Source organism: Stegostoma tigrinum, unplaced genomic scaffold (assembly GCF_030684315.1).
Source record: "Stegostoma tigrinum isolate sSteTig4 unplaced genomic scaffold, sSteTig4.hap1 scaffold_55, whole genome shotgun sequence".
NCBI classification, from domain to species: Eukaryota; Metazoa; Chordata; class Chondrichthyes; order Orectolobiformes; family Stegostomatidae; genus Stegostoma; species Stegostoma tigrinum.
In genome coordinates, this window is record NW_026728483.1 from 2,744,868 (window position 1) to 2,757,519 (window position 12,652).

Genomic DNA, 12,652 nt, shown 5'->3' on the forward strand with positions numbered 1-12,652 from the left:
CTGACACCTGCATAATGAGGCACTGCCTCTGACAGCAATGCACTCCCTCAGTTCTGACCCACTCAGCACTGAAGATCTAACAGTGCTTCAATATATCAGTGTTGATCCTATGAGAATGAGGCAGGCAGTCAGTGCTGAGCCTCTGATAGAGCTGCATAAAGCTCATTCCTGATGAGTTAAACATGTGCATACCCTCAATTCTGACACTGAGGCACTGCCTCAGAATGGACCATCTGACAATGATGCAATACCTCAGTTCTGACCCTCTGACAGTTCTGCAACACCTCAATCCGCACCCTTCAATCAGTAGGCACTCCCTCAATTATGAGCCCTTTGTGGGCTCGTTCTGTGACAATACCTCATTGCTTCAGTGTCAGTGCTGAGAGAGGGCCTTTTTATTCACTCATCAGTACCTAAGGCACTGGCTAATTGTCAGCAGCTCAGTTCTGAGGCAGCGTCTCTTTGACAGAGTGTCAGCACCAAGGCAGACCCTCACTGTTATGGTGTCAGAATTAAAAGATTGCCATTTAGAGGGTCTAAGAAGTGGTGTTTCAGATTAGTCAGAGGATTTATACTGAGGCATTTCAGATCAGTCAGAGCGTGCCTCATTTTAATGCAGTAAGACTTGAGAGAATGCCTCATTGTGAGAGGGTCAGAACCAAGTCAGTGCCTCATTATTAGACACAGTCCAAAGATGTCAGTCGCTCTGTTATAAGGTGATACCTCAATGAAGGATCATTCTTGAGTGTGTGCCTCATTGTTCATGGGTCAGTACAGAAGGAGTGCCTCAAAACTGGGGAGAGCCAAGTAATTAGAGATTTGGTGCTGAGGTCAGTGCCTCATTGTTACAGGGTAAGTTCTGAGGCAGGCTCACATTGCTAGAGGGTTAGTTCTGAGTGAGTATATTACTTGCACACAGTAAATACTGAGTCAGTACCTCAATGCATTGGGTTCAGAGTTGATGGAGTACAACATGATTAGAAGTTCAGTCCTGAACGATTGCAGCTCTGTCAGAGGGTCAGAACTGAGGGGGCAGTGCTTTACTGTCAGCGGATCAGTTCTGACACAGTACCTCATTGCTGGAGGATCAGATCTGAATGAGTACCACATTGTCAGAAGGTCAGTACTCAGCCAGTGCCTCAAACAGAGAGTACCCATGCAAATAAGCAGTAAAAACACCCATGTAAATTAAATCTTAAAACACAGAGGATCCTGCAAACAAACCCTAAAACAGAGAGCCTCCTGGAAATAAACCCCAAAACACAGAATGCTCTGCAAATAAACTCAAAAACACAGATGGCACTGTAATTAGACCATAAGACACGGAGCTCATTGTTTCAGGGTTTTTTTTAAACAAAGACCCAACCGTAACAAAACCATGAAATGAAGATCCTCCTGTAAATAAATGCTAAAGCCTAGAGCTCACTGGAAATAAATCCTAAACTACACTGCTTTCTGCAAATAAACCTTAGAATACAGCCTCTCTATGTAAATCTTAAATCACAGAGCTGTTTGTAAATAACCCGAAAACACAGGCCTCATTGTAAATAAGCCCGAAAACAGAGAACTCCCCCCCGCCAGTGTATAAGCACTGCAACACAGAGCCCCCTGCAAATAAGCCATAAAGCACAGATCTACCCTGTAAATTAAGTCAAAAACATACAGGACACTGTAAAACACAGAGACCCCTACAATTGTACACTCAAACACACAGACCCCTTTAAAAAGAACTCTAACACACATCCCCCAGGAAGTAGAGAGGAAAAGACACGGCTGAATAAAGCCGAAAACACAGCGCACCTCTTCATGCACCCGAATACTGAGCCGACCTGTAAACTATCTGAAAGGCAGGGCCCTTCACAAATAAACCCTAAAAGACAGAGCTCGCGATAAATGAAGAGCGCCCTGTAAATAAACCCTAAAACACTGAGTAAAAACCCAAAAAAACTGCGGATGTTGGAAATCAGAAAAAAAATACAAAGTTGCTGCAAAAGCTCAGCAGCTCAGCATTTGTCAGTTGAAAAACAGAGCTAACCGGTTCCGGTTCGGTGACCCTTCCACAGAACCTCCCTCAGTTCTGCTGGGCCTTTCCAGAAACTTTGTTTTTGTTCCTGATTTGCAGCATCCGCAGTTATTTCAGTTTTCAATTCACCAGGCAGTCAGTAACATCAAATGGTTGTGTATCACATATTTACCAGTCAGACTCAAACACGCCAAACTCGTTCGCTCACGTGGTCTGAGAGAACAAGGTGTTGAGCCGGATGAACACAGCAGGCCCAGCAGCAGGAAGGCTGATGGTTCGGGCCTAGACCCTTCTTCAGAAAAGTGGTCACTTGTTAATCTTGTAACCTTTGCCCCTGAATATCCTGTGGTCTGCCCTGTTTACTCATATCGGTTAGCACTTAACAAGGCTTCCGGAGGCTGGCTGGTGTGTCTTTAGTGATACAGGGCCCATCGCCTTCAAATATCCTTTTGTGTGGTTTTTCTGTGACATTATATCATAAGCCTCTTTACTGTTGTACGAAATATCCTCTTTACCGAAGAACCCACAGCGCTCCATGTGACCACGATCGCGCTCTCATTCATTCATAACTTTACTGACCACTCACTAGGGTCCTCTGTTTCCTGTTACGCATTTCATTCATTCATTCATGATTTTGCCATACTTTTCACTAATAAAGGGAGACTATAAATTAAAATGTTCCTTCCACGCATTACTGCCTTTTCACAGTTTGAACTCGTGTTGCTGACAGTGCCCAAACCTGTGTCTACATCAGAGTCAATCCCTGACTATGTTAATTTTCTAATCTATTCAGAAGAATATCTTCCCATCCATCGTGTCACCCGAAACTATGAATAATTATAATATTAATCAGCCCTCAACAAACGTCTCCCAGGACTTGAATAGCTGGCGGGACATCAAACAAGTTTCTGCTTTACCACATCTCTGTTAGATACATATTGACTAGGGCCCGCGATCAGTTTCAGAAAGTTCCTACTCTCTCTCAAAACAGCTCTTCCGTGAAATTGAGTGAGAAGAATGAGAAGGTCGGCAAGAGTGAAATCTCAAGTCCCGGCCGCGGTAATCAGGCCACTGACCTTTCTGCTGTCATCAACTGATTGTCAGCCCAATCAAATCACATCGGGTTGATAATCTTTCTGGTGTCGTCTAATTTTAAAAAAATAAAAAGGATCCACACCAGTCATTGCCCTATTTCAAATACCTCAGTCCTGTCCCTGTAAGAGCCCTCAATCCTGACCCGATTGGCAGTCAGACAACACTGCACGTCTACGGTACTGACCCTCTGACCATGAGGTACTCTCACAATGAGATGTTATTGTATAACATCCCATTGATTTCTATACTTCTACAAATTAAAGTCTTTTATCTGCCTACGCACAGGGATGCAGGCACTGCCCTGAAGCTTCCTGCCCAGCTAGGAATTCAGTGTAAAACTTTTGTAACTCTTTGTCTTCCCACACATCGGTATGCAGACACTGTTTGAAGCTTCCTGACTGAATACAATTAGAATTAAACTGTGTCAAATAGGGTTCGGTGGGGAACATTTGTAAAGGTGTGAAACTTCTAAAGCATGCAATTTCTGTCGCTGACAAAGGGGCCAGGGCACTGAATTTGTGATTTCAAGTTGCCAGTGTGTCTGGTTAGAACAATCTGTCCGGATAACAACTTGAAATCGCCTCATGCCATCAGCAGCCACTTCAAGAGCAATCGATACTATATCCTGTGAAAATGGGAACTGCAGATGCTGGAGAATCCAAGATAATAAAATGCGAGGCTGGACGAACACAGCAAGTCCAGCAGCATCCTGAGATGTGCTGTGTTCATCCAGCCTCACATTTTATTATCTTCGGGACTACATCCTGGTCTTTCACGTTCTTGATGTAATAATTGTTTGGTATCCTGTCTTTGTCTGTTGTAGTAATTATTTTAGGTATCATGTCATTGTAAAATGTGTAATTATTTTATGTATCATGTATTTTGTAAAGTATGAAGAGCGGGGACTGTCCGCTGCTCGGGGAGAATTACCTGCGAGACTCTGCGCTCTGTGCCGGGTTAAGTACTGTGATTCTCCACAGCTTGTACTTGCTTGGTAATAAAAGGATTCGTGTTTTCCGAAACAGGTCAGTGTCTTGTTATTGCAACAAATCCGTGAGGGTCTCCGAAAACGAACATGACAACAGTACTGATTCGCTGACATTGAGGTCCTCCATCAGTACTGACCCTCTGACAATGAAGTGCTCCCTCAGTACTGACCCTCTGACAGTGAGGTTCTCCCTCAGTACTGACCCTCTGACAGTGAGGTTCTCCCTCAGTAGTGACCCTCTGACAGTGAGGTTCTCCCTCAGTAGTGACCCTCTGACAGTGAGGTTCTCCCTCAGTACTGATTCTCTGACAGTGAGGTACTGCCTCGGTACTGACCCTCTGACAGTGAGGTACTCCCTCAGTACTGATTGTCTGACAGTGAGGAACTCCCTCAATGCTGACCCTCTGACAGTGAGGTACTCCCACAGTACTGATTCTCTGACAGTGAGGTACTCCCTTAGTAGTGACCATCTGACAGTGAGGTCCTCCCTCGGTACTGATTCTCTGACAGTGAGGCACTCCCTCAGTACTGACCGTCTGACAGTGACGTACTCCCTCAGTACTGATTCGCTGACGGTGAGGTACCCCCTCAGTACTGACCCTCTGAGAGTGAGGTGCTCTCTCACTCCAGTACTCTCACAGTGCTGCAATAACCATCATCCAATGGTACTCCCTCAAATCTGACTCTTTGACAAAGAGGCCCTGCCTCAGAACTGACTTGCTGACTGAGGTACTAACTCAATCCGACTAATTCGCAGTGCTGCAGTGGGAGCTGTGTTTTTTCATGTTGATTTACAGTGGGCCTTCTGTTTTAGGCTTTATTAACTGGAGGTCCTGTGTTTTGGGGTTTGTTTACAGTCGCCTCTGCGAGTTTATTTGCAGGAGGCTTAGTTTAAGGGAGGATTTGCAGGGGGCACTGTGTTTCAGGATTTATTTACTCGGAGCTCTATGTTTTACACTTTATTTACAGGGACTCTGGCTTTTATGGTTTCTTTTACATTTTATTTCCTGAATGACCCTTCTTAGGATTTATTTAAAGGGGTGTCTGTGCTTGAGAGCATATTTACAGGGTTAACAAGGTGTAGAGCTGGATAAACACAGCAGGCCAAGCAGCAGCAAATGAGCAGGAAGGCTGGCGTTTTGGGCGAGACCCTTCTTCAGAAATGGTAGGGGGAGGGGGATCTGAAATAAATAGGGAGAGGGGGGAGGCAGACAGAAAATGGATAGAGGAGAAGATCGGTGGAGAGGAGACAGACAAGCCAAAGAGGCAGGGATGGAGCCAGTAAAGGTGAATGTAGGTGGGAGTTAGGGAGGAGATAGGTCAGTCCAGGGAGGATGGACAGGCCAAGGGGGCAGGATGAGGTTAGTAGGTAGGAGATGGGGCTGGGTTTTGAGGTGGGAGGAATGACAGGTTAGGGACCCTGTACCCCAATGGTGTCAATGTGGACTTGACAAACTTCAAAATCTCCCCTCCCCGACCGCATTCCAAAACCAGCCCAGCTGGTCCCTGCCTCCCTAACCTGTCCTTCCTCCCACCTATCCCGTCCTCCCACTTAATTTCTCCTCTATCTGTCTTCTATCGGCCTCTCCTCTCTCCCTATTTATTTCACAACCTCCTTCCCCTCCCCCATTTCTGAAGAAGGGTCTCGGCCCGAAACGTCAGCTTTCCTGCTCCTCTGTTGCTGCTTTTCCTGCTGCATTCATCCAGCTCTTCACCTTGTGACCACAGTCACAATGATCTTTAATTGTAAACTAATCTGTCATATTATTTGATCTGTTAAGGTTACAATGGTTCCCGTGCCTCCTATGGAATACACAGATGCTCTCCCTCAGCTCTGTCTCTGGGAATGCAAAGCTGCTTTCTTCCACGCTACCCTCAGAGATAACACCAGCTTTAAACCTAAGCCTAGCCTCAGCCCTAATGTTCACACTTGCATAAACATGAAACCTAGCCTCAGCCCTAAATCTTATTTACTGGGGGCTGTGCGTTTATGGTTATGTACTTTATGTACTTGAGCTCTGTGCTTTAGGTTTTATCTAACGTGGGTTCTGTGTTTAATAAGAACCAAAAGAACTGTGGATGCTGTAAATCAGGAACAAAAACAAAGTTGCTGGAAAAGCTCAGCAGGTCTGGCAGCATCTGTGGAGGAGAAAAACAAGTTCACTTTTCAGGTCCAGCAACCCTTCCTCAGAATGGAAGGGTACCCAGGCTCGAAAAGTTAACTCATTTTTCTCCTCCACAGATGCTGTCAGACCTGCTGAGCTTTTCCAGCAACTTTGTTACTGTGTTTAATAGTTTATTTACAGAAGGTTCTGTGCTCTAGGTTTTATTTACAGGAGGTTCTGTGTTTTCGGGCTTTTTACAAGGGACTCTGTGTTTTAGGAAAATTTACGAGTGGCTCTTTGTTCTGAGTTTCTTTTTTACAGTGATCTCCGTGTTTTAGGGAATATTTACAGTGAGCTCTGATTTAGAGCTTGTTTACAGAGGGCACTGTGTTTTAGGGTTTATTTACAGCTAGCTTTGCCTTAGGGTTTACTTACAGGGAGCTCTCTGATTGAGGGTTTGTCGGTAGTGAGATCTGTGTTTAGGGTTTATTTACAGTGAGATCTGTGTTTTTAGAGTTTATTCACAGGGTTTTCTGTATTTCATGGTTTATTTACAGGGTTTTCTGTGTCTTTGGGTTTGTTTACAGTGATCTGTGTTTTAGGGTTTATTTACAGTGAACTCAGCGTTACAGGGCTTATCTTCAGGGCCCTCTCTTTTTTGGGCTGATTTACACGGTACTCTGTGATTTAGGGCATATTTACCGGAAACTCTGTGTTTTAGGGTGTACATACATATTCGAGGGTCAGTATGGAGGGAGTGCCAGGCATCAGCCCTCACCCTAACCTCAGCCCAAACCCTAACCTTCACCATTGGCCTAACCCTAACCAGAACAGGAAAGAGCCTAAGGGGCCAAATTGTGGGTACGCACCCTTAAATGGAAGGAGAGGGGCACCTTCTTCCCCCTCTCCCCCAACCCGACCTACACCCCCACCCCCACACCCACACCCTATCCCATCCCCCATCCCAAAACCCTATTCACACTCCCCCTCTACTTTTTATTCGAAAGAGGAATCCAAAATTAGCGGTGTGCACCCATAATCCCTATTTCTGCGGGTGCGGGAATGCTAGATAACCCCCAGATTAGGGTTGCGCCAAAATAAAAGCAGCCTCTGGCACCCTCTCGCCGTGCCCCCCCCCCAACCCCGCAACCTGACCTTTATGATAAGGGGTGGGTGCCTTCCGCCTTTAAAGGGTTGGTTTGTCGGGAGGGCGAAGATGGGGAACCGATGCTGCCTTTCGGGGACCGAGCCGGCAGATCGCAGCAAAGATGAGCACCACCACGGGCGGGCCGCCAGGGGGCTGCAGTCACAAGAAACATCGCATGGGCCCAAGCTATGCCTGCCTTTTTGTGGGTTGCATGGAACAGTCCCTCTTCCGTAGCGACACTGGCCCGAAACCCACCTCTTCCTCAATAACTTAACGACTGTATCGGCGTCGCCTCGTGCTCCCACCAGGAGCTTGAACAGTTCATCCACTTCACCAACACCTTCCACTCCAACCATAAGTTCACCTGGACTATTTCTAATACCTGTTCACCTGGACTGTTTCTAATACCTGTCTCACCTTCCTGGACCTCTCTGTTTCCATCTCCGGCAACCACCTAGAAACTGATATCTATTTCACCGACTCCCACAGCTACCTAGAATACATCTCCTCCCACCCACCTTCCTGCAAAAATAACATCCCCTGTTCTCAATTCCTTCACCTCCACCACACCTGCTCCCAGGATGAGGCATTCCACTCCAATACATCTCAGGTTTCCTAATATTTCAAGGACCACAAATCCTCCCCACGACTCCCACAGTGGTCGAGAACGCCCTTGACCGCGTCTCCCACATTTCCCGTAATTCATGCCCCCTCTCCGCAATAACAACCAAAACACAATCCCCCTCATCCTCACGTACCACGCCACCAACCTCTGGATCTAACGTATCATCCTCCAACCATCATCTTCAATCCGACTCCACCAAAGACATATCTCCCTCCCCACCCTTATCTGCTTTCTGGAGGGACCACTGTCTCTGTGACTGCCTTGTCTGCTCCGCACTCCCCTCCAGCCCCAATACAGCTGGCACATTGTTCCCTGCAACTGCAAGAAGTGCTACACCTGCCCCTATACCACTCCCCTCACTCCCCATCCCAGGCCCTAAGAACACTTTCCACCTCAAGCAGATGTTCACTTGCACATCTGCCAATGTGGTCTCCTGCATCCACTGCTCGCGTTGTGGCATCCTCTACATTGGAAACCAAGTGGAGGCTTGGGGACCGCTTTGCAGAATACCTACACTTAGTTCGCACTGAACAACTGCGCCTCCCAGTCGCGAACTGTTTCAACACCCCCTCCCATTCCTCAGACGACATGTCCATCTTGAGCCTCCTGCAGTGCCACAACGATGTCACCCAAAGGTTGCAGGAACAGCATCTCATATTCCGCTTGGGAACCCTGCGGCCCAATGGTGTCAATGTGGGCTTCATAAGCTTCAAAATCTCTCCTCCCCTACCGCATCCCAAAACCAGCCCAGCCCGCCCTTGCCTCCCTACCCTTGTCCTTCCTCCTACCTCAAGCCCCAACCTCCGTCTCCTACCTACTAACCTCATCCCGCTCCCTTGACCTGTCCATCCTCCCTGGACTGACCCAGCTCCTTCCTACATCCCCATCTACCCTCACCTTTTCTGGCTCCATCCCCACCTCTTTGACCTGTCTGTCTCCTCTCCACCTACCTTCTCCTCTATGTATCTTCTATCCGTCTCCCCCTCTCTCTCGTTATCTCAGAACCTCCTTCCCCTTCCCAATTTCTGAAGAAGCATCTAGGCCTGAAACATCAATCTTCCTGCTCCTCTGATGCTTGACCTGCTGTGTTCATCCACCTCGACACCTTGTTATCTCAGATTCTCCAGCATCTGCTGTTCCTACTATCTCTGCTAATGCAGAAAACTTGTCTGATATCCTGCAAGCTATTCAAGTCCTGGGAGACGGTTGCTGAGGGCTGATTAATATTATGCTTCTTCAAACGATGACACGATGGTATTGTTCTGAATAGGTTAGAAAATTAACATGTACTCAGGGATAGACACTGATGTAGACACACGTTTTGCAGCTGTCAGCAAAATAAAGCCGTGAGGATTAAAACTGTGAAAGGGCTGTAAATGGGGTGGAAGGAGCATTTTAATTCAGCCTCCCTTTCATAGTGAAAGGTATGACTAGCTGGCAATTTTTTGAATGAAATGCGGTAATATTAAACAAGCTATGCCAGTAAGAGGTCAGTAAAGTTATGAATGAATGAGAGCGTGAGAGCGCTAATATGTAGTGCTTGTGGGCGCATTGGTAAAGAGGACCTTTTGTACAACAGTATAGTAAAGAGGCTTGCACCAGTAATTATTTACCAAAATTCACTGGAATCTGGGCTGGTTCCCGCAGATTGTAAACTTCCTTTTTAAACAGTGGTGTCACATTGGCTGTTTTCCAAAAAGCACGTAACTATAGGTCAGTTAGCTTAATTTCGGTTGTTGGGAGAATGCGTGAATCCATCATTAAGGAAGATAATAGCAAGCCAACTGGATATAAATTGTCTCATTGGGAACAGCCAGCATGGGCTCATGAAGGGGAGGTCATGTTTAATTAATTTGGTGGAATTCTTTGAGGACATACTTGCATGGTGGACAATGGGGAACCTGTGGATATCATGTATCTGGATTTCAAGAAGGCATTTGACTAGATGCCAAGGCTGCGACATGAGATAAAGTTGCATGACATTACAGGTAATGTATTGGCATGGACAGAGGATTGATTGACTAGCAGAAAACAAAGAGTAGGGGTAAATGAGTGTTTATCTGGTTGGCGGTCAGTGGCTAGTAGTGTGTCTCAGGGATCAGTGTTGGGACTGCAATTGTTTACAATTGATACATATGATTTATAGTCAGGGATGAAGTGTGGTGTGTCAACATTTGCAGATGACACTAAGATGAGCGGTAGAGCAAAGTGTGCAGAAGAACTGAAGGCCTGCAGATGGTTATACAGTCTAAGTGAGTGGGCAATGGTCTGGCAGATGGAGTTCAATGTCAATAAATGTGAGGTCATCCATTTTGATAGGAATAACAACAAAGTAGGCTATGGTTCAAATGGTAAAAAAATTGCAGCATGTTACTGTGTAAAGTGACTTGGGTGTCGTTGTGCAGGAATCGCTCAAAGTAACATTGCAGCAGGTAATTATAAAGGCAAATAGAATTTTGTCTGTCATTGCGAGAAGGATGGAGTTTAAAAACAGGGAGGCTATGCTGCAGCTGGAAAGGGTCCTGATGAAGCTCCACCTGGACTACTGTGTGCAGTTTTGGTCTCCTGACTTGAGAAGGGATATACTCTCACTGGAGGGGGCACAGCGGAGACTGACTTGGTTGATTCTAGAGTTGAGAGGGTTGGAATATGAGGAGAGACTGAGTTGGCTGGGATTATACTCAGTGGAATTCAGAAGAATGAGGGGAGAGTTTATAGAAACATACAAGATTATGAAGGGAATAGATAAGGTAGAGACAGGGAGGTTGTTTCCACTGGCAGGTGAAACGAGGAGGAGGCGGGTATAGCTCAAAATAAAAGGAAGCAGATGTCAGACTGAGGACAGGAGGAACTTCTTCACCCAAAGGGTTGTCAATCTGAGAAGTACCCTGCCCAGTGAAGCAGTTGAAACTACCTCGCTGAATGTGTTTAAGGCAAGACCAGATCACGTTATGAACATGAAAGGAATTTAGGCTTATGGTGAGCGAGTGGGTGAGTGGAGCTGAGTCTCAAAAAGATCAGCCAGGATCTTATTGAACAGCGGGGCAATCTCGAGGGGCCGGATGGCCTACTCCTGCTTAGTTCTGATGTTTTTCTATTATAATGTTATAGAGCCTCACAGAAAAAGGATATTTTAAAGCAATTCACCCTGCAGAACTGAAGACGCACCAGCCAGAGGTTCAGAGGAAGGATCACCTGACCCAAAACGTTAACTCTTTCTTTTCCCTCACAGATGCTGTCAGACTTGCTGAGCTTTTCCAGCAACTTTGGATATTTTCCCTGATTTGCAGCATCCACAGTTCTTCCGGTTTTTACTGTGTGTTTTGGTATTTATTTACAAGGGGCTCTTTACTTACAGCCAGCTCTGTCTTTTAGGGTTTATTTGTAAGGGGCCCTGTTTTACGGATAATATACAGGTCGGCTCGATGTTGGGGTGTATTGACAGGTGCTCTGTGCCTTCGGCTTTGTTTCGAAGGAGCCCGGTATTTCACCTTTTACTTCCTGGGGGATATGTGTTCGTGTTCATTTAAAGGGGTCTCTGTATTTGAGCGTATAATTACAGGGGGTGAAGTTGATATTGTAGAAGTTTGATTAAACAGGACTCTGTGTTTTAGGGGTTATTTACAGTGAAGCCCGCTTTTTCCGGATGAGAGAAAGGCGTTTGAGGGTCTCTGTGCAGGCGGCTCCGTGTGTGAGGGCGAGGAGTGCGGCTGAAGCTTGGTTTAGTTTGGGCCTGAGGCTCTGCTGAGTGCCGGATTGGGCTAGCGTGAGGGCTGAGCTTTTCCAGCAATTTTGTTTTTGTTCCTGATTTTACTGTATCCACAGTTCCTTTTAGTTTTTACTTTTTTTTAGTGTTTATCTACAGGGGGCTCTGAATGTCAGGGTTTATACACTGGGGTTCCTGTGTTTTCGGCTTTATTTCACGGGTGCTGTTTGTTTTAGGAGGCTCTATTCTTTAGTGTTCATTTACAGGGCCATCTGTGTTTGGGGTTTATTCACAGTGAGCTTCGTGTTTTAGGAGTAATTTAGTGGGTTCTGTGTGTTCGGACTTAGATACGGGGGCTCTGTTTTCGGGTTTAGTGAAAGGGGCCTTTTTTTTTAAGGAGTTATTTACAGGGCGCTCTATGTTTTAGGGTTGGACATCAGCGACCATCTCACAATGATCACTCCCACAGATCTGACCCGCCGACAGTCCTGCAATCTGTTAGTCCTGAGCATCTAATCATGTAGCACTCCCATCAATTCTGACCCTCTGATAAAGAGGCACTTTCTCAGACCAACACAGTGACAATGCCACAATTCCTCACTACTGACAAAGTACGAACTTCTGACAGAGGTAATTCCTCAGTATTGAGCCTCCAATAGAAATGCAATACTTCCGTACTGACCTTGTGAATGTGTTGCTCACCATTAATTCTGAACCCGTTCCAACGAAGCTCCTCCTCTGTGTTCAGTCTCTCATAATAATGCACTCTGGCTGTTCTGATCCTCTGACAATGCTGCAATTATGTATGAATTATTATCTTGTATTATCAGTACAGGACTCCCTCAATGCTTCCTCCATTACACTGAGGTCTATCGTTTATATCGGCTCCAACAAACCTGCTCTTATTTAACGGGCCAGGCATTGCTTCACTTGTACAGATTTTGTCAAGTCCTGCTGATGTTT

At 46.0% G+C, this 12,652-nt stretch overlaps 1 protein-coding gene across 1 annotated transcript in view; it reads right to left on the reverse strand.

Annotated features, from left to right (window-relative positions):
• The window catches only part of LOC132208859 (utrophin-like), a 122,251-nt gene extending 109,864 nt beyond the window's left edge, over positions 1-12,387 (reverse strand). Inside the window, exon 1 of the mRNA XM_059644173.1 lies at positions 12,372-12,387. The gene's annotated coding sequence lies outside the window, so the exon portion shown is untranslated. The remainder of the gene's footprint in view (positions 1-12,371) is intronic.
• Between the last annotated feature and the right edge of the window lie 265 nt (positions 12,388-12,652).